We start from the raw sequence: 25,006 nt of genomic DNA on the forward strand, positions 1-25,006 counted from the left end.
AAACATATGAATACCCCTCCAAATGGTAGACACAGTGAAAGTCAGCGGACAAAAATAATGTGGCCAATGCATAATGTAACGTAATGTACACATGAAATAAAAAGGAACAATTTTTTTCTTTAATTCGGATGTCTGGAGTGCTGCTTATTTTCTGCTTTTTATCCTTGGAGGAATCTTGACCCAATCCTACACAGCTTGCACCCAGAGCTACTTATTTAGCGAGTGCTGCCTGGACTTCCTGTTTGTAGATGGATAGATAGATAGATATCCAGAGTATCTCAGTGGAATACCCTCAAAAAGATTGGGTACAGGGACACAAGATCCCAGCAATGACCCGTAAAAAAAATAGATAGATACATAGATAAAGAGATAGATAGATAAATAAAGGTGTAAACTAATTGACGCGCCTAGCAACTAGCCATGGTATGATTGGCCAGGGGGACACCCATTTATTTTTTCTCCCATTTTTGTGCTTGATATTTTTGTGCCAATTTAGCACCTTAACTACATACTCATGGGGCCAGATGTATCACTTGAATTTGTTGTTGTTTTAGCAACTTTTTATCTTGAAGCAGGGCTTTTACATCTATTTTGCACCTAATTTGTGCTTAAAAGATAGTACGGAACAGTACACCTTATTGAGGCTGAAAACAAAAACTAGTGTGAGACACCTGGCCCATGGTGCACTAATTCTCCCTGTTTGAACAACATTTATCCTTTTTATTCTGCCGTATTGCTGTGTCTAAGGCCTCTTTCACACTTGAGTTTTTCATGCGCATGTTGCATTAAACTCTGACTCATTGTAATCAATGGTTTTTTTTCAGACTTGCTTTCTTTTTAGGTGAGTGAAAAACTGAGACATGGAACAAACTCTGAAAACTGATTAAACTCTGATGCAAAATCGCACCCTGATCAGACTCTGTCGTGATCTGCAACGCAAGTGTGAAAGGGGCCTATGGCTGATACATAAACTGCGACTCTCTTGCCGGCCTATGGTGCTCGGACAGCATGGGGAGCGCAAAAATACTATCAAGCAAGATTACACATGAGCTCAAGCAAAATTATAGAAGGCCTAAACTCTGGAGAAAAAAAAGAAAAACAGGAGCAAAGTTCTAGAAAAAAAAAGATAAATCCCCTATAGTTTTTTCACATTATAGGACACTGGCACTGATAAAATCATATGTCGCTATCTATGATTTATGGTGGATTGTATACCTGTTTTATGCCAGATTTCATTCTGTGCGAGAATTTTATTTAGATTTTCTGTCTTTTTTACGGACTGCTGTCTAAATATACATTCCCCTACTTCTGTCATTTTGCATTGTTCCTTCTATGCATTTTCTCCATCCACATAACAATATATAATGATCCCTCCCTGTGCCTCGCCATGTTTTACCCTTCTCCAATGAAGATAAATGCACTTTTCATCCCAGGCTTTCTGCTGTGTTTTCTGCTGGTCTTCCTTTGTCACTTTATATCCAGCACTAAACTCAAATCTACGCCCCAGTTCACGTTTGCAAGAAAGGAACGTTTCATGAGAGGTTCATGGCGGCTCTTTCAGCGGACTGTTCATTAGTTTGTTCCCATTCAGGAGACAGAGGGAAGCCTATTCCGGAGCATGACTTTGATCATCTTAGACATTGTACAGTCAAGTCACATGAAACAGATGCCATGGAATATATGTTATCATGTACATGAGAGGCAATAGTTAAATCAGAGTAAGTGAAGGTAACCATAGGAACTGGCAGTCCTGTGCCGGCTCTGGGCGACCGTCTTGCTGTCCCTATGAATTGGAAGAAATCAGGTAGATGGGAGTCACTTGCTACTTGGAGTTTAGATGTTGCAAGTGAACCGCGACTAAGATCATCTACGGTCGCTTTCTTAATTAGAAACCGTAAACCTCTATCTATTCCGCCCGTCAGACAACAGAGGTAAATGATTCAGTGTGAAATAAAATAATCCCCCCCCCCCCCCGATAACGAATCCTAAATAAGAGACGTTGATTTTCGAGGTGTAGTATTGTTAATGACAACGTGCCCGCCGCTGCCACCTGGCTATGTCATCCGCATGGCTTGGCATCCAGCGCAGGGTACACGGTGCATGCAAATATTGATTAAAAATATCTTCTCACTCCTCCATAGATTATCAACTCTGATAGTTTGTTGAGACATCATTACATCTCTCCTGGCGGTGGCAGAATAGGTTTCTCTTATAATGAGTTTCATGAATTAAACATGTTATTAATGGGGCAAATATTAAGGATATGCTAAGATATATCTGTTGCATGATCTCATTTTTATGCTAGTGACAAAAGGACGACAATTCATGTGATTACAATAGTGTAGGAAGGATCGGTGACATTATTAATGTTATAATTATTACTATAGGAAAAAAAATTCTATCATTATTAATATATGTAATATATAATTTGTATTATAGGCCTATATAGAGTCTTCTATTATACAGTCTGATATTATAAGTCGTATATTAAAATATTCATTCTGTATCGAAGTGATAGTGCTCCTGTCTGCAAGTGCCCTCTTGGAATGTTGCTGGGCAAGTTTGGTCATTACTCTACTCAATTACCCTTTGTCAATGGTACTGATAGTGGGCATGCTCCGTCACTATTCCATTACAGTGCCCCTTGTGAATGGGCCGATGGTGTGCACATTTTGTTTAGTTAGCACTCTGTTCTAGAGATCCTTGGACAATGGTGGGTATGCTGGGTCACTACTCCATGGAAATGCTTCCTGTGAATGGGCCAATGGTGAGCATGCTCTGCTCAGGTAGCACTCTGTTCAATAATTCCTTGTGAATTGGACAATGGTGGGTATACGCAGTCATTACTCCTTGGAATGGCCCCTGTGGAATGGGGTTGTTGCTGGGCATGTTTGGTCACTACTCCACTCAATTGCCCTTTGTCAATGGCGCTGATGGTGGACGTGCTTGGTCGCTATTCCATTCCAGTGCCCCTTGTGAATGGGCTGATGGTGTGCATTGTGCATGCTCTGATTAAGAGTTCCTTGGACAATGGTGTGTATAATCCATGCAAGTGCCTCTTGTGAATGGGCCCATGGTGAGCATGCTCTGCTCAGTTCTAATCTCTGCACTCTTTCAAGTGTTCCTTGTGAATTCGACAATGGTTGTTATGTCCCATCACTACTCTATCCAAGTGCCCCTTGGAATAGGATGATAATGGATATGCTTGGTTGTTACTGGATTCAAGTACCCCTTGTGAATGGGACGATGGTGGCTCTGTTTGGAACTACTTGATTCAAGTGCCCTTTGTGGCTAGAGATCTGGTAGACATACCTGATCCCTTCTCCATTTTTAGGGCCCATGTAAATGGAGTGGTGGTGAGCATGCTTGGTCACTATGCCAATCCAGTGCCCCTTGTGAATGGCGGTGATGCCAGACACGCTGGTCAATACTCCATTCAAGTGATCTTCTTAAATAGGAGGATGGCGGGCGAGTTTGGTCACTACTAGATTCAAGTAATCCTTGTGAATAGGATAATGGTGGGCATGCTTCATTCACTTTTATGGGACAACTCTTTCTCACAACCCCATAGGAATAAATATGGCACTTATGAAGAATTACCACCACTCAACTCATAGTGGACCCATTATTTTTAGGCTGGTGATAGATTTTGACAGATTCGAAGTGTATAACAAATTACTGACCAATTTATCATTTCCGTAGGGGTAACTGTATAGGTAGCCATACACATTAGGCTAGGGATACAGTAAATATTGGACATACTGTGAGATTAGGGGACCACTATTAGAGATGAATCTGGGAACATACTATACATATAAACAGACCATGTACACAACTAGTTTAATTTCCATTGTAGAGACCGCTGCACAGATATACAGATTATATTGTCCAATCCTGCCAGATTTCTAAGGTTTGAATGACTTTGTCAATGTACTTAAACAAGAACCAGGGGTGGCAGTACCTGGACATCAAGTTATGATAAAATATCCATAGTCACCCCTCACTTTGAGCCCTATCAACCAATGTCTATGGACACTTTTAGTGGGGCTACCGGTATATGTAGATTTATAAATCAATATAGAGAGATGTGTATTAACACAGATTTATATAGAACCAGCTCTAGCTCCCAGTGTTGCCTGGGATAGTAAATAACTGCTCTTAGATATAACAAAATACAATGGGTTATCAAAAAATATTTTATATGTATCTATCTCTCTCTCTGACTGTCTTTGAATGTTTCTGTCTATGAGTGTTTCTGACAGTCTTACCATCTCTGTCTCCGACTGTCTCTGGCACTGACCATCTCCAACGGTCTCTGACTGTGCCTGTCTCTGACCGTTCTGTCTCTGAGTGTCTCTGACTGTGTCTGCCTGTCTCTGTTTCTGTCTCTGCCTGTCTCTGACTATCTTTGCCTCTGTCTCTGGGTTTCTCTGACTGTCTCTTACTTTCTCAGACTGTCTCCGACTGTATCTGTATCTGATTGTCTCTCACTTTCTCAAACTGTCTCTGACTGTTTCTGTTTCTCACAGAGAGCGGCTGTGCAAAATTTGGTGATTGTAAATGCGATGCTGCAGATTCCTTTAGTGGACATACATACACACACAAACACACATACACACATAGGGGCATATTTATCAGGGCCTCTGCTCCTATTGCTAGAACTTGAGACTATTTTGCCCCCTCCGCCACATTCACGCCAGAGGGGCGTGGAGGTGCGTGAGGCCGGCTGAAGGGCAGCCGGCCCGGGAAGTGGGTCGGCGTAGGGCCCTGCCTGGTGTAGAATAAACACGCGCTGCCTCCTGCGCCCTGCCTGGTGTAGAATAAAAGCGCGCTGCTACTATGCAGTGGCAGGGCAGTCATATGAGCGCCAGCGTATGATAAATGTCCCCCATAGTCAGCTTTATAGTCAGCTTTATATATTATAATTCAGCTCTTTATTGCTAAGGTCAAGCCTTTTCAAAGATGTAGCCAATACTATAGATAACTCCTGGTCTACTACCTCTTAGCACAATCTTGTGTTTTACGTCCAAAATTTTAAAGAATACAAACGACACTGATATCCAGCACTGAAGAGGTTAAGATCACAAGTCCTTTTAAAGGCTAATTTTCCCACAAGTGGCCGGCTCTTCGCTCTCTCCTGAAGACAGTATTCTTTCTATTTGCAATGAATTGGATCAATTTGAGGCTGATTGTCTCTTTCCAGTGCTTTGTCCCACCAGTAGACATCCCTGCCCTTGGTAATACCTTGCGCTTGTGGTGATTGAACCTGAGGCCTGACACTTGTCAGCTGCTTATAATTCCAGATACTGGCAGTCTTGTTCACACATAAATAAGGCATGACAGGCATAGATGAATAACCTGCAAATACAATGGCCACCTGGATGAGAGCACATATGGATAGTGATACTGCCCCAGCTATGTTACTCTATGGATGTGTCACAGCTTCAGCCGTAAAATAATCACTGCTCCCTGTAGTCAGATCACTGCAGATGGTGTATTGTGCTCCTCTGAATTGTTTAATTCCAGAAAATGAACATATTGGTTATAATTTTCCAATTTTGCTCTCATATTCCAGTTGTAAAGACTAAGGCCATATATGAAATGTATTTATATATCTATATTGTGAGACACTGAAGGGGTTAACTGTGGATGGGCGGTATGTTTCCCCAAGGTTTTGCTTCTATGCAAGGCCTTAGTGCTGAAGTGGGTTTGTCCAGCACCTTGGACACAGGTGATGGGAACAGCCCAATTAGCTTGCATAAAATCACTTAGCAGAGCTGGAAATGTGGTCTCTCTGTGGAAGGAGGCTGAGAGGACACAGCTCTGACCTGTGTGTCTGGGGCAGCACGTGAATTTTGTTTAGCGTGAGTTAGTGGACGCATTGTATAGTTAGCACCCTGACGGGTAGGATATTATTTTGTTTTTGATGCCTGAATGTATAGGCTGTTTTATTTTCCTGCTGAAATAAACACAGGCTAGACCTGTTTTGGACTATACCCTGGTGTCCCTGTCTTGAACTGCATCCCAGCACCCCGCTACCACGGTCTCTACTGGGCCAAATCCCCACATATGGTGGAGGATGCGGGCAGTTCAAAAGACATACACCCGACAGGCTCGCTACATCCTGCAACATTGCATGGCCTGGGTGAAAGCAGCAGGCAAAGTGCAGGATAAAGCCAAGATGGAGGACTTTATTAAATACCTGCAAGAGGAGGCCAGAGCTAATCGGCAGCAGCAGCAGGCCATGCTCCAGCAGCAGGAGGAGAGGTCCCGCCAGCAGCAGGAGGAGGCCAGAGCTATTCGGCAGCAGCAGCAGGAAGAGTCCCTGGCTAATCGGCAGCTGCAGCAAGCCATGCTCCAGCAGCAAGAGGAGAGGTCCCGCCAGCAGCAAGCCATGCTCCAGCAACAGCAGGAAGAGTCCCGAGCCATGTTCCAGCTGATGATGGAGAAGTTTTCTGGCATGACGGCAGCACCGCAGGCGACGACTGCTGAGGGGTCCCGTACTGGTCTACAGGGGTACCCGGTGGTCCAGCATTCCGCACGGGCTGCGGTACAGAAGGCTTTGCAAAAAATGGCGACGACCGACGACGTGGAGGCATATCTCACGGTGTTCGAACGAATAGCAGAGCGAGAGGAGTTACCGGCTGAGCAGTGGGCAGATGTCCTGGCACCGTTCCTGACCGGCGAGTCGCAGAAGGCTTACTACGACCTGAGTGAGACGGAGGCCCGTAAGTACCCCCAGCTAAAGGCGGAGATTCTGGCTCGTCTTGGGGTCACCGTTCAAGTCCGCTCCAGCCGAGTCCACCAGTGGGCTTACTCAGAAAAGTTACCCCCACGCTCCCAAATGCATGACCTGATCCATCTGGTCCGGAAGTGGCTGCAACCAGAGGACTGCACCCCCGCACAGATGGTAGAGAGAGTGGTCCTCGACAAGTTCACCCGTTCTCTGCCCTCTCGGCTCCAGCGGTGGGTTGGACAGGCCGGCCCCACAAAAGCTGAGGATCTTGTGTCCCTTGTAGAGAGGTATCGGGCTACGGAGGACCTTCTACTTACCTCTCCCTCACGTAGCAGTGCCAGTGACAGGGTCACCAAACCAGCCGGTAAGACTGCTACTGCGGAAAAGGGGAGATATGCCAGGTTGGGAGGGGGTTCATTGGGGGGCGTGGATACCCAGAAACCCAGTGAGGCTCGTGACAGAGGTCATGGCCGTGTCCAGTGCTGGCGGTGTCATGAAATGGGCCATATTGCTGCCAACTGTCCACTGTCAGTGGAGCCAATGGACTGCAGCCAGGCCCGGCGAGTGTCGCTGTTTGCCCGACCGGTTCTGTCGGCAGAGTCAGTCACGGATGCAGAACCCCAAGTATGCATGGTCACAATCGGTGGTCACACAGTGGAAGCCTTGCTAGACTCCGGGAGTCTGGTCACCCTGGTGCGGGGAACTTTGGTTGACCCAGGACTGTACAGCGGGCGGAAAGTGGGCGTGTTATGTATCCATGGGGACACTCGCGAATATCCCACTGCCGTCGTCAACCTACATACCCCTTGTGGTTCTGTTACCCATGAAGTGGGGGTGGTGGGGACCCTTTTTCATGAGGCTATTATCGGCAGAGACTTACCAGTGTTTTGGGACCTCTGGAGCCGAAGACCCACCACAGGAACTGTTGCAGATAATAGACATCAGGTATGTCCGGCCTTGGCCCCTGAACCCTTTGAGGCCGATGTACACACACCAGCAGTAGGGGTGACCCCATGTGATGAATTCTCTCCCCTAGAGGTCCTTGCTGGTGAGGTCGAGGGCCACGAGGAGGTGGCCGACATGCTGGACCTTGAGATTTCCCGGGACAATTTTGGGGCTGCACAGCTACAGGACCCTACCTTGGTTAAAGCACGGGAGAATGTCAAGGTGATAAATGGGGTACTCCAGATACCAGGGGCTGATAGAATATATCCCCGAATGGTGATTATTGGGGAACTGTTGTACAGGGTCGACCAGATACGGGGTGAGGAGGTTGAGCAACTGGTAGTACCCCAATCTCACCGTAGGCTGGTGCTAGAGTTGGCACACAAACATGTGCTGGGAGGGCACTTAGGTGCTGAGAAGACCCGAGAGAGGATCCTGCAGCGGTTTTTCTGGCCCGGGGTATGGGAGGAGGTAAACCGGTATTGTAGCTCCTGCCCTGAGTGTCAACTTACTGCCCCGGTCTCCCACTTCAGGAGTCCTTTGGTTCCCCTTCCGATCATAGAAGTGCCCTTTGAACGGATTGCAATGGATCTGGTTGGCCCCATAGTTAAGTCCTCCAGGGGGCACCAATACATCCTAGTTATCCTGGACTACGCTACGCGGTATCCCGAGGCGATTCCACTAAGGAACACCTCCTCCAAAACTATTGCTAGGGAGCTGTTCCAGGTGTTCTCACGCACAGGCCTCCCCAAGGAAATCTTGACTGACCAGGGTACCCCATTCATGTCTAGGGTGATGAAAGAGATGTGCAAGTTACTACAGGTAAAACAACTCCGCACCTCTGTGTATCATCCTCAGACAGATGGCCTGGTCGAGAGGTTTAATAAGACCTTGAAGGGGATGCTTAAGAGGGTGGTCAGCAAAGATGGGAAGGACTGGGATTGTTTGTTGCCCTATTTGATGTTTGCCATACGTGAAGTTCCCCAGTCCTCCACGGGTTTCTCACCCTTTGAGCTGTTATATGGCCGTTCCCCACGTGGGCTTTTGGATGTAGCCAAGGAGACCTGGGAACAGGAGAGGACCCCCCACCGTAGTGTGATAGAACACGTCTCCCTTATGCAGGACCGCATAGCGGCGGTAATGCCCCTTGTAAAGGAACACATGACAAGGGCACAAGAGGCCCAGTCTAGGGTCTACAATAGGACAGCCAGACTCAGGACCTTTAACCCAGGTGACAGAGTGCTAGTTCTAGTGCCCACCGTGGAGAGCAAATTCTTGGCCAAATGGCAAGGGCCATATGAGGTCATGGAGAGAGTGGGGAAGGTAACCTACAGGGTATCTCAGCCGGGGAGGAGGAAACCCGAACAGATATACCACGTGAACCTCCTAAAGCCATGGAGGGAAAGAGAGTCCCTGATGGCCATGGGAGTAGAGAAGGCGTCTGTCTCCAAGAAGGAGACACCAGAGGTAGGTGTACCCGTTGCCAAGGTGCCTGAAGTACGGATCTCGGAGTCCCTCTCCAGGGCCCAGATTCAGGAAGCGAAGGAGTTTGTGCTCCGAAATATGGATGTGTTCTCTAAGTTACCGGGTCGTACTTCAGTCATCAAGCATGACATTATAACCGAACCCCACGTCCGGGTACACCAAAAACCTTACCGGGTCCCTGAAGCGCGCCGGTTTGCCATAGCCGAAGAAGTCAGGCAGATGTTAGACCTGGGGGTTATCGAGGAGTCTAAAAGTGACTGGTCGAGTCCTATTGTGTTGATTCCCAAACCGGATGGTTCCCTACGGTTCTGCAATGATTTTAGGAAGTTGAACGAGGTGTCCAAATTTGATTCCTATCCCATGCCCAGGGTTGACGAGTTGATAGAACGACTTGGACAGGCTAGGTTTTTCTCCACCCTTGACCTGACGAAAGGGTATTGGCAGGTACCCCTGACTGACAGGGCTAAAGAGAAGACCGCTTTTGTTACCCCTGATGGGCTTTTTCAGTACGTGGTACTCCCCTTTGGGCTACATGGGGCTCCCGCCACATTCCAGAGGTTAATGGATCTCGTGCTAAAACCTCACCGGAGTTATGCCTCGGCATACTTAGATGACATTATAGTCTATAGTAACGACTGGGAGAGTCATCTGGCCAAGGTGCAAGCAGTGGTGGACTCCCTGAGGGCAGCAGGGCTGACAGCGAACCCCCAAAAGTGTGCACTGGGTCTGGAAGAGGCCCGTTACCTGGGGTACCGTATTGGGCGAGGGGTCATCAAACCCCAAGTAAACAAAGTAGAGGCGATCCAGCAGTGGCCACGACCTTTGACCAAGAAGCAAGTGAGGGCTTTTTTGGGCATAGTGGGCTATTATCGCCGATTTATCCCCGACTTTGCGACAATAGCGGCACCTCTGACTGACCTGACTAAGGGTAGCAGGGCGGTGATGGTAAAGTGGAGTGAAGAGGCTGAGGGGGCGTTTCAGCGACTTAAGACGGTTTTGTGTGAGGGACCGGTACTGATCACCCCTAACTTCACCAAGACCTTTATTGTGCAGACTGACGCTTCTGACGTGGGCTTGGGGGCTGTCCTGTCCCAAGTAGTGGAGGGTGAGGAACATCCTATAACATTCCTGAGCCGCAAGCTCACACCTCCTGAAAAGAACTATAGTATAGTTGAGAGGGAGTGCTTGGCGATCAAATGGGCTCTGGAGTCCCTAAGGTATTATTTGGTAGGGCGGCAGTTTACACTGGTGACCGATCACTCTCCTCTAACCTGGATGAGTCAGGCCAAGGAGAGGAACGCCAGGGTCACAAGGTGGTTCCTAATGCTCCAAAATTTTAAGTTCACGGTGGAACATCGAGCAGGAAAATTGCATGGGAATGCCGATGCCCTATCCCGTACCCACTGTCTGATGGCCAAAAGTGTTCGCCCCCACAGGGTCAAACAGAGGGGGAGGGTATGTGAGACACTGAAGGGGTTAACTGTGGATGGGCGGTATGTTTCCCCAAGGTTTTGCTTCTATGCAAGGCCTTAGTGCTGAAGTGGGTTTGTCCAGCACCTTGGACACAGGTGATGGGAACAGCCCAATTAGCTTGCATAAAATCACTTAGCAGAGCTGGAAATGTGGTCTCTCTGTGGAAGGAGGCTGAGAGGACACAGCTCTGACCTGTGTGTCTGGGGCAGCACGTGAATTTTGTTTAGCGTGAGTTAGTGGACGCATTGTATAGTTAGCACCCTGACGGGTAGGATATTATTTTGTTTTTGATGCCTGAATGTATAGGCTGTTTTATTTTCCTGCTGAAATAAACACAGGCTAGACCTGTTTTGGACTATACCCTGGTGTCCCTGTCTTGAACTGCATCCCAGCACCCCGCTACCACGGTCTCTACTGGGCCAAATCCCCACAATATATATGAACATTTCTGTAAAGGGGCTAGAGGGAGTATACTTTTCATGATCTTCCTCTCTAACAAAGGACGAGTCTCACACCTGTTCCATCCTGAATTATCTATTAATATGTATTGGTATGGTGTAATATTAAATTTCCCCTGTGGGGGTGCTGCAGGGAAACTTAACACTTCCTGTCAGGTTTGCAGCAACTGATAGACATCTAATATGTATATGATAATGTTGTGGTTTTGATGAGGTGTGGGAAGATCCGATAAAAATGGATAATAATGATTTTGATTGGATCAAAATGGCATGATATTGAAGTAGTGGCTAATGACAAAAATTGTGAAAACACTGTAGCAGAAAATTGCAGAAATTAGGCAGAGTCTGAATGGTTCCCTAGTCTGATGGTCATCTAGATTGGGGATTGTGGGAAATTAGGATTACGTGATTTTTCTAAGGGCTACTACACATCGTATTGTATTATATTCCAGTATAATGGGGAACCTCTACCTGAAGAAGAGCACACGGTCAATGGCATCCCTGGACAATGGCTCACTAGCATCTCAGAACAATAGGAGGGACACAATGGACCTCTGACCCTGGTGTCTACTTATCTATTCTTCTATTGTAACATCAGCGAAGAGAAGTCACAGCACACTGATAACACATTCTCTATGTGATCCTTTCTTGTATGTGAAGATAATATTAAAGAAAATTTACCATAGAAGGAAGACACCAGGGTACTTAATATTACATAGCAATCTGTGTTATAATGTATCTCTTAAAGGGGATTACTATAAATTATTGCATATTGCTGGAAATGACTTGCATTATAATCGGAGAGGACCAAGCTCTACGACCCTGGTCATCCACTGCACAGGATACCACCTCTAAGCACTGTGCTACAATTCCCAGCGCGGAGGATAGCCAGGACCCTGCTGTGCCCAGAAGAAGAATATTGTAGTGCTATGGCAACATTATACTTAAGATCAATGTGGTCCCAAAGGTTAGACCCCCACTGATCATAAGGTAATGACATTTCCAATATCCCATTATTTTATGGAATAGTAATACGTTTTAACAGCAATGTTCTTCAATCAATGGATTGGGAGTAACGTGTAGCTTTCAAGGTGGTTCCAAGGTTATATATAAAATCACGTAAGTCAAAAGCATATCATGGGCAGCTAACATCAGGGTAAGAGCCGTGGGACTTCATTATTATAATAGACATTATTTTTCTTTTAGATATATCATATCTAAAATTATACCGTTTGTGCACCCCAGAGGCTTGGTGCCAGGTCCTAAACACATTCTCTCAAATTTTTATTCACCTATAAGGAAAATCACGGTTTCTGAATGTAATAGTTTTAATTGTGTCCTCATTATTGTAGAAATAGTGAAGCCACACAAGGCAAGCTCTGGAGTACATCTGTCAAGGTTTATGACTATAGGCTAGTCAGGTATAACATCACACGGTCTAACACATGTTTTTGACCTAAAACCTTGTTATCGACTCCTTTTCCAACTGCAAATCTGATGTTTTTGAGCTAGTAATCGCCTATCTTTTCAGTCAATAATCCAGACTTCTCTGGCTAGTGGTCCATCTCTCCCAGTGAATCTACAAGACTGCTTAGATTCTGTGGATTTAAGGTGACCTTACAAAGTAAAGAAATCAGCAGACTGGAGATGGGCAGAACCCAAGTTATAAGATGATTGGTGAGTTTAATTGATGCACATCTATTGGGACATTAATCATAAAGTGCCTCAGTTTTGCCTATTTTTGCACCTGGTTTTGCATATGAAATGTGTTTTGAATTGTCGCACGGCTGATTCATTAATGTCTAATTTGTCTCAAATTATTACCCTACAATGTAGATCTCATTTGTGATCAATAATGAAGCAAGATTGAGAGAAGGTGACAGAACACTCTATTTTTTTATGTTCCACAGAGTTAATTTTTCATTTGGGAAATGAAGACCTTTGTTTCCAGTAACGAAGAGAAAGGTTTTTTCAAGTGAACCTATCACAATAGTGATAGATACAGTGCAAAAAACTACAGAACACCCATTCATTGGGGCACATTTACTAAGGGTCCGTACGAAGCATTTTTGTCCGTTTTTTCCGACTATTTCTGTTTTGTGCCGCATTTAACTGGGGTTTTTGGCACATGTGATTGGATTTTGGCGCAGTCGCGCCGACTTGCATGCGACACAAATCAGGGGGCATGGTCGACGGACAACCCGACTGATTCGGTCAAACCGAGGGATTTACAATTCAAATTGTGTTGCAAGACAATGCACTCACATACACCGGGAAGAAGAATGTGAACTCCAGAAGACCTCAGCGGGGAAGCGACACATGCAGGAAAATGGACGCACGATCTTGAAGAATCGCGCCGGACTTCATCTTCGTCGGACAACGCACCTCGGGGATCGTGACAGGACCAGGTAATTAAATCTGCCCCACTATGTCAGATAAGGTGCTGAAACTCAAAATGGCAAAAACAGTCGAAAAAAATCTGATCAATGTCACCCCTATTGTTTATGGGCAGCTTTACAGCACAAATCCCCAGAGGATGCTTTATCTATGGGTCACATGAAATTGGGGCCAATCATCCATAAATCATAGGAATTCTTACAGGTCAAGCTGTAAAATAATGTCTTTTTCTAATAGGATTGTATGTGGATGGATCACCTTCTGAATATTCATGTTTCCTGATTAAAAACTAGATGAAATTCAGGGGAATCAAGCATACATTAGAATAACTTTAACAGAGTGAAAGTCTATGCGTTACGGAATATCTTAAGTCAAAAACAGCATTGTAGGTTCTCTTAGGTTCTCCTATCTTATCTCTTATCAGATTTTGATATTTGTCTGTTCTATGAGTACATAGTTATGGATGCAGTTTTGACCTGGCCAAAGCCACATTTTCAGAATCTAAAAAAAAATGCCTTCTGTGAATGGTGGTTACATCTAGTAGTATGTGGGGTTTTAGTGGATCTCTTGACAAGTATATTCCCGCACCACTTCCTAAAGCCAGTAACACGGTAGGAATGTGTATTCATTTTTCTATATTGATGTTGGAGCCACATAACAATGTTTCAATTAGTTGCCAAAAACCATTGAAAGAAAGAAAACATGTTCAAAGCCGTTTCCATTCTTCTTGTCTGACATTGGGATCTGGCCATCTGGCTCGAGGGTTTAGTGATGCAGGGGGTGTACAAAGAAATCACAAGGTCCCTTTAGATCTGCTTCCATCTAAATAGAGGCTCGATCCAAGAATCACTGGTGACATCTTCCCCGATTATTCCCTTTCTTGTCTCTGCATCTGGCTCAAATCTTCCTGAAAACGATTGTCCAATTTCAAACTGATAAAAAGTTGTTTTTTGAATATCACAATTTACTTTCAATTTTTTTCTAATTTGTTTAGGTATCTTCATCTTTCACTCATTGTTTTCTTTCACTGGATACAAAAATCAGTCCATGTTCATGTGATGGACACACAAGTACACGGCTAGTTACAGGACAGAGGTGATTACTGGGCTGTACCAGTGTCCATCACATGTCCATGGTCTGGTTTTTATCCAACTAGGATTTGCTTCTAACCAGATACTGATCCTCCTGCAGCTACATCTGATATTGTTCCTACTGCGGACATCATGTTATATTGGACCAGCTTTGTAAGGTAAGGACAGGACAACACTGTGTTCCACCAATCACCCCTTATGTTTAGCCCTGTACCTGTTCTCTCTTGTACTATGTCCCCTTATATCTGCCTGGAGCTTAAGTTCTGTCTGTTTCTCCTTGTACTTGGCCTTTTACACCTTCTTTCCTGAGGTATTGATATTATTGCTTGTACTGTGCTTTTTTAAACTTGTACATTCCCTCTAGAACAGTGGTGGCGAACCTATGGCATGGGTGCCAGAGGTGGCACTCAGAGCCCTACATGTTCCTTCCTGTAGTATGCCTGTTATTGCTTGTAGTGTGCCCCTTTCCTTCCCATTTGTACTGTACCCATGCCCTGCTCCCTCCTGTAGAACACTCCTTCTGCTAGTACTGTGCCAGATTCCCGTTTTCTGTCACATACATTATATACAAATCATGTATATATACATAGAACATATACACATCACATATACATACGCATACAGCAAATACACACATAGGTACAATACCATATATATACAAAACATATATATACTACACATATATATACATATACTACACATATACGAATACAGTATATACACACTACACACACATACAGCATATTTACACCCAATACACACCCATTACCCAGATGCCAGGGCCCCCTGACACTGTGGGCCCCATAGCATCTGCTATGGCTGCTACCCCTGTTGTTATGGCCCTGGTTCTGTACATGATCCCTCTTGTATTATACTTACCTCTGCTGCTACTGTGCTGGTTTACCCTTGTATTGTATCTTTTCCCTCTTGTATAACACTTTATTCCACTAGTACTGTGCCAGATTTCCTCTTTCCTATACCTGATCCCTCTTATATTATACTTACTTCTGCCTTGTTCTGTACCTTTTCCCTCCGGTTTTATACTCCATACCACTGGTAGTGTATCAGATTTCTCTTGTTCTGTACCAGCACCCTCCTGTATTGTGCTTTATCACCCATGTGCCTCGCCCGCCCTCCTCTTATACAGAGCTTTCTACACCTTAATTGTCACTAAACTATGAGGTTAATCAAAATCTCATAAACTATTTTTCATTTGTTATAAATATGTTTGATGTCCCAGACACAGGATTTCTCTGGCCCATAGGCCCCAGAGCAGATGCAGGATCTGCCTCCATTGGAGGTTTACTATCAGTGAGGCCCATTGTATAATGTAGATCCCCAACCTTTCTGATATCTTCTCATGAAATGATGAAAACTTGTATGTTTCCAGGAATGCAGATATAATGAATCGGGGCTCTCTAGACAAATTTATCAATTACTTGGTGTGCATTTCGGAGACTGTCGAAGGCTGGGACTTTGTGTTCATGTTTTCTTTGTAATAAAGTAATTATTGCTGAAATAATATATACAGAGATAAATGAATGGCTGTGACATAAATATTTATCATGGGGCTTTGTGATGCTATCATACTTTGAAAAGCGGAGAAACTGGTACTAAGCGTTACTGTCAGCGACTCTTCTTCTGTCCATCATTTCACATTTTCTAGAGAGGAATTAATAATCTAGTGGACGAGACAAAATGTTGCTGTGATAACTGTGTAATTTAGAAGCAATCAGAGCAATAATATTTTGTCATTTATCAACCTGTACACAATGGGAGATGGATGTCAGGAGGATGCCGAAGATGCTGAGGAGATTGGAGGAAGTAGTAGAAATCTGCTGTGATTAGAAAACATTGAATCTGCAGCTGCAATCGTGAAGCTCGGAGGTCCACATATGAATAAGAGGTCCAAAACCGCATGCTGGTTGTGTTCAGAGGGAATTTTTATTAGGTCAGTGCCAAGCAGGAGCTGGAAAGTCAAATTATTAGCTTTAGTCGCGAGTGTACTATGTGCATCTATTATACTCGTTTCTCCTGATATAGCAGAAGGCACCTTTGGACTTCTTCAGGCTTCGTATCACAGGTAGGTCTATTATCTCGGCATCTCTGCACAGCTATGTCCCAACTAGAACCTTATTGATTCTAATAAGCAATGGGAAAAATATGGAAATGACGACTTGCTGGCAATCAATTTATCACTACAGGAGACTGTGCAGGCGATTGAATTGTTACAAATATGTAATATATAAAAGAACTCATTCCACAGAGCAGAACATGAGGCTCACATGACCTGATACAAATTCTATGGCTACATTTTAAAAAATTTCTAGAACTCTCAAGATCAGTATGGTATTCATTCTCTTTCTGGAAATTACCTTGTCAGGGCACAATTTACGGGATTTGGAGGGGCATTTACTTTTTTTGGCGCAGGGTGGTGTTAGAAACGTGTAATATTTTTCAGTGGGATGTAAGTCTGTGGCAAAAGGGATTAATGAATTGGCGCACGGACTTAAAGGTTTAAGGCTCTCTAGACTCTCTTTCTGCGCCACAAATTGCACCAAAAAACATGTCGGAAAAATTGAAGCTCCAAAAAACTGGTGGATTTACAAGCAGCGCCAAAATTTAGCAGCAACAAATAGTACAAGTCGAGAATGTCAGAAAACACGGATTTTGTGGCGTTGACACTCCAAAAATTTCTGTGCAAAATAATTACCGCCAGTTTTCCATTTGAAAGGCCATGATAAATGCCCCTTTACAGTCTAAAATGTCATGTAAGATCCATAATGGTTTTCTGGGTAAGAAATATGCAAATAATTCTAGGTGCAATAAAAGTTCTGAGTGCTACCTAATATAGGGTATCTCTGTAAATATTTATCTGACTTTCAGGAAGCCTACTGACAAGAAGTGGGATAATAGTTGAACCAGTAAGTCTTTTACGAAAACAATAGACTCCCAACTGTAGACAGCACTGTTCTGCAGTCATTGAATCTCATCAGAACTGGATTGGCTAGGTTTCATTCCTGACCCATGTCTATTGTCAAACCAGTTCCCTACACTGTACTGATGAGAAACAATGATCCTGAAACATCACTGTTTAGGGTGTTTTTTTTTTTGGAAAAATCTTACTGGTTTCACTTTTAACCCATATTATGTCAATAGCCTACTTAAAAGTCAAACATTGATGTAGAGGGTACTTATAAGGTAGCACTAGAGTCACGTATTTTCTGCTCCGACCCTGAATAACTTATTTGCATATTCCTTACTTAGAGCTCTCAATATAAAATGTAACCTATTTTTTGTCAAATATCTACCTTGCTATTGCTAATGACACATAGTGGTTGCTGAATCTTAAGATAAATTAAGTGTCTGATCAATTCAATCCCTTGTGTTAAACTGAACTGCAAGTCTAACCACACTAATACAGATGAGCGGGATTGCTTTTGTAAACAATAGGATTGGATGAGCGTAACTGCAGCCAATCCGGCGAAATGACACCTATATCTACAAGCTAAAGTTGCGATTGATCAGAGGGAGCACCTCTGACCAATCACAGCCATGGCTAACAGGTAGGGGCGTCAATTGGCTGAATTGGTTGCACAGCTGCCGATCCGTCAATATGTCCAGTCGCGCGAGAAGCACATAAACCCCGAACCTGAACTTAAAATTTGGGTCCGCTCATCTCTACTTTCTGACCACCTCCCATCTAAGGGCATCACTTCCCAAACCTGTCCCACTGTTGAGCAATGTAGCAGGGAAAAGTGCTACTTTGTCCACTTTAATAGCCTCTTGTTATCCTCCCTCCTTCCCTTCTTACCGGTAGATCCAGGCACAGTGAATGTGGTAATCTTCTTATATTTGTTATCCATGGCCTGCTATCTTCTAAAATCATAGTGTAACAGCCTGTGAAGCCAGAGCACGGAGGGGCTCTAGCAACTCCCTCATAGACCTTCTGGTTCAAGATGATTTTTAGAAGAAAGGAGGCCATGGATAATAAATGTAAGAAGATTACCACAGTCATGGTGCATGGATTTATGAGTACGGTAAGTGTCCCTGGTTTATCATGCTTTATTCTGATGTTAGATTTATTTTAACTTGCTCTCCAACCTAAAATTTCGTTTGATTTCCATCTTGCGAACAAGATGAACTAAAAGGCACTTAATGTATCAGATAACATTTATGTCTTTGGAGTGAAGGGAATCGTTTAAGATTCCATTTGCTTCAATTCAGTCCAAACAATGATTTTTTTTTATAAAAAGGTCCAATTTTGTTTCTTATTATCTACAAAACTAACCCTAACCCTAATGAAAACATGTGCATAGTGTGATGCAAACAAGATATTTGTGCCGAAGCTATGATTGAATTGGGGTCATTTATCTTAGGTTTTTCTCTTTTTTGCAACTTTTTGGCATATTTGCACCAAAATTTGTAACTTTTCCACTCTTCGGGCAAAGTCAGACATGCAGGAATTTTTCAGTGTTGCACCATGAGGGTCATTTATCTTTAGCCAGGGCATTTGTGCGTGTCTTTTCTTGGTGGAAGAGTGAGCGACTTTTGTACAACTTTTCAATAAAAACGGTCCTAAACGTGGAATAACCCAAAAAACACATACAAATGTCCTGACTAAATATAAATGACCCCCAATGAAGTGTAACTAAGGGCTCTTTTAAATTGCCATTGTTTTTTCTCTTCCGTGGCTCAGTGATTTCCACGGATGCCTCATTTATCTCTATGGGTATTTTCACTAACCCGTTGTCTGTGTAAAAAAATTGTCATATTGTTTTTCCCGGATGTGGATTATGGAAGGCAATAGAAGTCTATGTGTCCACAAAAAAAACTGATGAAACATCAGTTTTTCCTCACTGATTAGGCTTAAAAACCAGGTGTGATGTTTTCAAAGCAATGTTACATCTTCAATTTTTTTTGTGGGTACGGAGTCAAAATGGAAGAAAAGCGGAAACACAACACAACAGATGTGCAACTGAAGCCGAGAACCAACGCCAATGTGAAAGAGCCTTAAAGGGGTATTCCAGGAATAAGGATAATTCATATAGAAATGGGTCATTAAAATATAAGCTGATATGTAATTAGTTGTTATTTAAAATGTTGCTCCCCTTAGCAGAAAAATGCTGGTGACTTAGACTGTAATGGAGAATTAAAATGATACTGGCCCTTTAATCAGTCCGTTAATTTCCTCCTTGCGGAGCAGACACAGGACAGAAGATGGCCGCTAGTCACATGTCCACATCACATGTCCTGCACCTTCCTGGGCAGGTCATGTGATCACCACTAAGTTTGGCTGTTGTTGGTTGGTTGCAGGGCATACAGTATGACCAGTGTTGTGGTGATGGCAGTTACATATCATTACTATGGTAACAGAGCAAGAAAACCTGTTAGATCATCACTGGGAGCAGAGCATAAGAGATAGAAGGAGTTACTGATAACTGAAGGATCATGGAACTTGTAGTTTCCAGTGGCGGCCATCTTAGTGATAACTCCACCTACTTTAGAGAGGCCTTAAATTTTGTAAATCATAAAATCAAACTATTTAAGCCCCGTTTTGTCACTAATGACATTGAGTTTTGTTATATTCATTTATTTATAGCATCATCGGTTTTTGTGTCACACGTTCAATATCCCTTTAATGTTGTGCCTTTGATCAGTTTAACTTTTATTTGAAATATACAAAAAACATGTCAAGATCCCTTTCAGGTCATAAACTGATATTGTCACCATTGCAATTTCATAGGGAGCCATTCAATCTGCCAGACTATGGCGTTTAGGAGATGATAAACTCCATGCCAAAGTTTTCCCTTATTTTTACCCAATAACCCCCCCACACACACACACCTTCATCTTTACATTAAAAAAATTATTACAAGAAATTCTCATAATGCTGAATTATGCCGGAGCCCACGGTGTGAACAATATGTGCTGTTCAGACGGAGAGACTTATTGTCTCCTAATACGTGACTAAAGAGTAAGGTGAAATTACCTTCCCATACTGCAGCCTTAGTGCAATTTCCATGGGCAGCTTCCTTATTATTGATGGGACTGGAGTTTTTAATTAAATCCTAATTAATATTATCACCGCCACTGCCTCCCAGACTCTTCATAGCATTGTCACATTGATTAATACACATTCATTTATTACTTTTATCTGACATGCTGAGGTGGTTAATGACAAAGCAGATGAAATTATCCTCCGAGCAGTATCATTAAAAAAAAAAGTAGAATCAAATAAATACACAATCCGCTTCCAAAATAACATTCTCCTTTGTGTTCCAATCTAATACATTCGTCCTTCTATTTCATTACATACAACAGCGAGATGCTTTTATACATAACCCCTAATACCAGAGTAGAAGTTCATTTAATCTTGATTGCGACGCTAGCCCTAGGTGCCTATTATCCCGCTTTCGCTGTATTTATTAATATTATTAATGTGCTGGTTAGACAAGGCTTGAAATATCCTTTAGAACAATAATTGAAGATAAGGATAATGTGCAAGTAATACGTTCTGTGTCTGCTAATGAACTATAGTGAAAAAGACCAGTGGAATGTGGATGAGTCCGCTGTATGCAACAGGGGGTTATGCTGGGGGTCAAAATTCATAAGAGTATATGAATTTTACTAAATTTGCATAAAGTTTTCAAAAATCCCTCCTCCCAAATAATCATGGTTCTGTGAATGAGTCTTTAAGGCCACATTTATACAGTCTGTTTGAATTGTGCGTCGAAATGCAATTCAAATGCAGCAATGCAGTTCAAATTAGGCCAATCACATGTGCGGTACCACTGAAAGATATGAGATCTGTAACACGCACCACATGTTATGTGCAAACCATATGGCGATCTTTTCCAGTATTCCCCATATTTGTTGGGGCCAAGTTCCTCCCCATTGGATTTAAATGGCATTTTGAAGCGTAATTCAAATGCACCATGTAAACACAGCCTAACAGGATCAGCAACATATCACTACAGCCAAAAAATTGATGCTGAAATTGACACCATGCAGGGTAAAGCCAAAATTAGGAAATGGCAATGCCATAATGGCTTTTTTGTAGGTAAATCTGGAATATTGGTCCAATTGTACTTGAAGGCTGATTTGTATATGTCTGCGATATTTCCATGGGTGAGGACCACATAGATATTTTCCTGCTCCGATTTAAGGCCTCTTCGGTGCACCATTTTTGTCTGGCTTTTTGAAAAAATTTACTAAACATAAGAGCAGAGTTATACTATTGGAGTATCAATGGCCATAACTCTCTGCATGCCTGCAAGGCGGCCTAATTGGCAATGTCTCCGTAAGGGGAACTCTTCCTCCCGGACCCTAGTCAAAAGACTCTCACTGAGCCAAACCAGTTCCACTGTACTGAAGAGATACAAGCATGTGGATATCGGGTAGTCCGCTAAGATACAGTGATGAAATGGTGATGAAAATAGCAATAACAGGCTGAGCGACTTTCCACATGGATGGCATGCAAATGGCAGTCCGTTTTTCTGTAGCTGAAAATTTTCCCTTTGTTGAATCAGCCCTGCATATAAAAGATACATTATAGATGAATAAAACAGCAGAACAAAAAGCTGAAAGCTATCGAGCTCCGCTGCTAAACTAAGAGGTGTGATCCGACTGGGAAGAAGCCAGGTCCATAAACGGATCCCACCTCTGCAGAAGTGAAGGAGGGGGAAGGGGGCATTGGAATGGGACTCAGGGGGCCCAGACCCCCCTCTGTCCGGGCTCCTAAACGAAGCCCCATTAACCCCGCTGCTCCACCAACCCGATGTCGGCCCTGTGGCTTTTTTCTGGGAGTTGCGTCTATTTCCCGGCTTATATGACAGAATTCTGGCCCCTAAATGTTTGTTTGCATGACCCCTTAAGTTTCTGATGCTGAATGATAAATCTGGTCTCTGAGTTTAAAATTGTCTAGTCTTACGTAACCCATGCATCTTGGCTTAGTAAATTCCAGATCAATCTGTCAAAAAGGATGCACCTTTCTGTAAATCCACAGACACTTCTTACCATAAAAGTATATGACAAGTGTCTAAAACAGTTTTGGATGTGGTACAAGTAATTTTTCAATTTTTGGTTCATTTTCCATTTTAATTAGGTGCCCCACTGCACCAAGGAACAAAAAAAGGACTCTTGATACACTACAACATACATCTTTACATCCTGCTCTCTCCTGCTGAGCCACATAAACGCTCTGTAAAGGCCATTAAATGCTTTGGGGGGCAGATGCAAAGTATTGCATCCATCCCCGGCCTCCACTGAGGATTCCAGGGATATCACTGTCCATAGGACAGTGACATCAGTGGTGGAAACACCCTGAACATCATCAGTAGCAAATCACTGGCTGTTGTCAATGTCCGCTCCTCCTCCTCATTTCAGGAGGGAGAAAGAGAAAGATATATCCTGTCATATCGCTACAATGGAGATCATTAACGAGGTCTGAACATAGCCTTAAAAACATCTAAAAGTGAGCATAAAATGGTATACTATGAAGGGCCGTGAGTGCTAACTTTTGCATGTTTTTAACAATGTCTATTACATTTTTGCATTTTATATACCGTATATACTCGAGTATAAGCCAACCCAAGTATAAGCCGAGGCCCCTAATTTTACAACAAAAACCTGGTAAAACCTCTATTTTATTTTTACTCGAGTATTAGCCGAGTTTGGGTTTTAAGCACATTTTTTTGTGCTGAAAAACTAGGCTTATACTCGAGTATATATGGTAAATGGGATTACTGGAGATATCCCTCTCTTTTTTATACCTTTCATCTGTATCATAGATAAAGGCTCATTTATGGACTCCACGTTGTAACCTCATTGCTGTGACCATTTATGTTGCTGTTTCATCTAGTGATGTGATATTTTCTGTTTAATCAAAAGAAATCTTAAAGGAAATGTACAGAACTTGTCTCAATCCAACAACATTATAAAAAAAAAAAAATCTTTGAAGCATGATTATATTGCCGTACCTAACACACCAAACTCTAATGGATCTGAACATGGAAAGAAAAAAAACACAGATGAATCGAGTTTATTACAATCATTTCAAGGCACATCCGGGGAATTGTGATTTTCTTTCCTATTCAAAGCCGTGTTAGAATAGAAAGACAACTCTGGAAATTCCTTGAAGACTAAAAAAATAAAATAAAATAAATCCAGGTGTCTATGGAAACACGGCGCATGCATTTTGATGATGTGAAATAACGTGAATACACTGAAGGATGTCTAGATTATTCTATATTACATTCTCTATGGATTCCAATTTAAAATCACCTGCTATGTGAGATTCAAGTCAGATATGTGAGGATATGTCACAAGACGGCATAAAGGAGGATGATATGAGGAGAGAGTGGGATGAAAAACTTCACTTCCTCAGGACGTGCACATGTTAATCCTCCTTACACTAAGAAAACACAAAGACAACGGCATATGGCACAAATCGGGGTATGTGTCACTCTTCATTAATAGAAAACTATAAGGGAGACTGATCGATCTCATCCACTGAGCCCAGACCATACAAGTCTGACTTGCCCCTTTAAGGTCAGCAGTGCCCTACTACACCAAGGTGCCCCTCTTAATTATTTACTGACATCCCAGGTCCATTGATTCTTGGGAATACACCTATAGCCATTGCCCCATGGGGCAGTAGTGCTGCATAATCTGTGGTACCCTTGCCCATAGCAACCACCGACTATGCCTACTGCTGGAACTCAACTTCCCAAGTCAGCAACTCATGTGTGGATGAGAGATATGAGGATTCTGACATTCTGCTTCAGGTAAACTATCAATCTATATACCACCTTACTAACCTAGCCACCCTTAGGCTCCTTTCAGACAAACGTATGTTACGGCTGGATCCCAGCCTACCGGGCTAGCATACAGGCAGCTGGGGAATGATAACGCGCTCCTCACCCCTCCCCTCTCCATAGGGAGCCTTTCTGCCAGGCCGTTAGTATGACGGAAAATAGAGCCAGCTCTATCTCTTTTTCACCAATGGTGTGGTCCAGTGGGCAATTCAGCCTCTCAAATGGATGGCCGTAATAATAATAATAATTCTTTTAGTTATATAGCGCCAACATATTCCGCAGCGCTACATGGAGCTTGCCAAATCAGTCCCTGTCCCCATGGGGGCTTACAATGTAATCAATCTACCAGTATGTTTTGGAGTGTTGGAGGAAATCTGAGGATCTGGAGGAAACCCACACAAAGGAGAGAACATAGAAACTCTTTGCTGATGGTGACCTGGATGGGACTTGAAGAGCTTTCAAATGAATGTACCTGTCTGCTGCCCGTAGTGAAATGGTACAATATGGGTAGTACACAGACAAAAAAATCCACCCATCTGATAGGGGCCTTAGAGGGATTGTGTTGGCTGCTCGTTCACACATAAAATAAACATATATCCTCGT

This window comes from Engystomops pustulosus, chromosome 1 (genome assembly GCF_040894005.1).
Source record: "Engystomops pustulosus chromosome 1, aEngPut4.maternal, whole genome shotgun sequence".
NCBI lineage: Eukaryota > Metazoa > Chordata > Amphibia > Anura > Leptodactylidae > Engystomops > Engystomops pustulosus.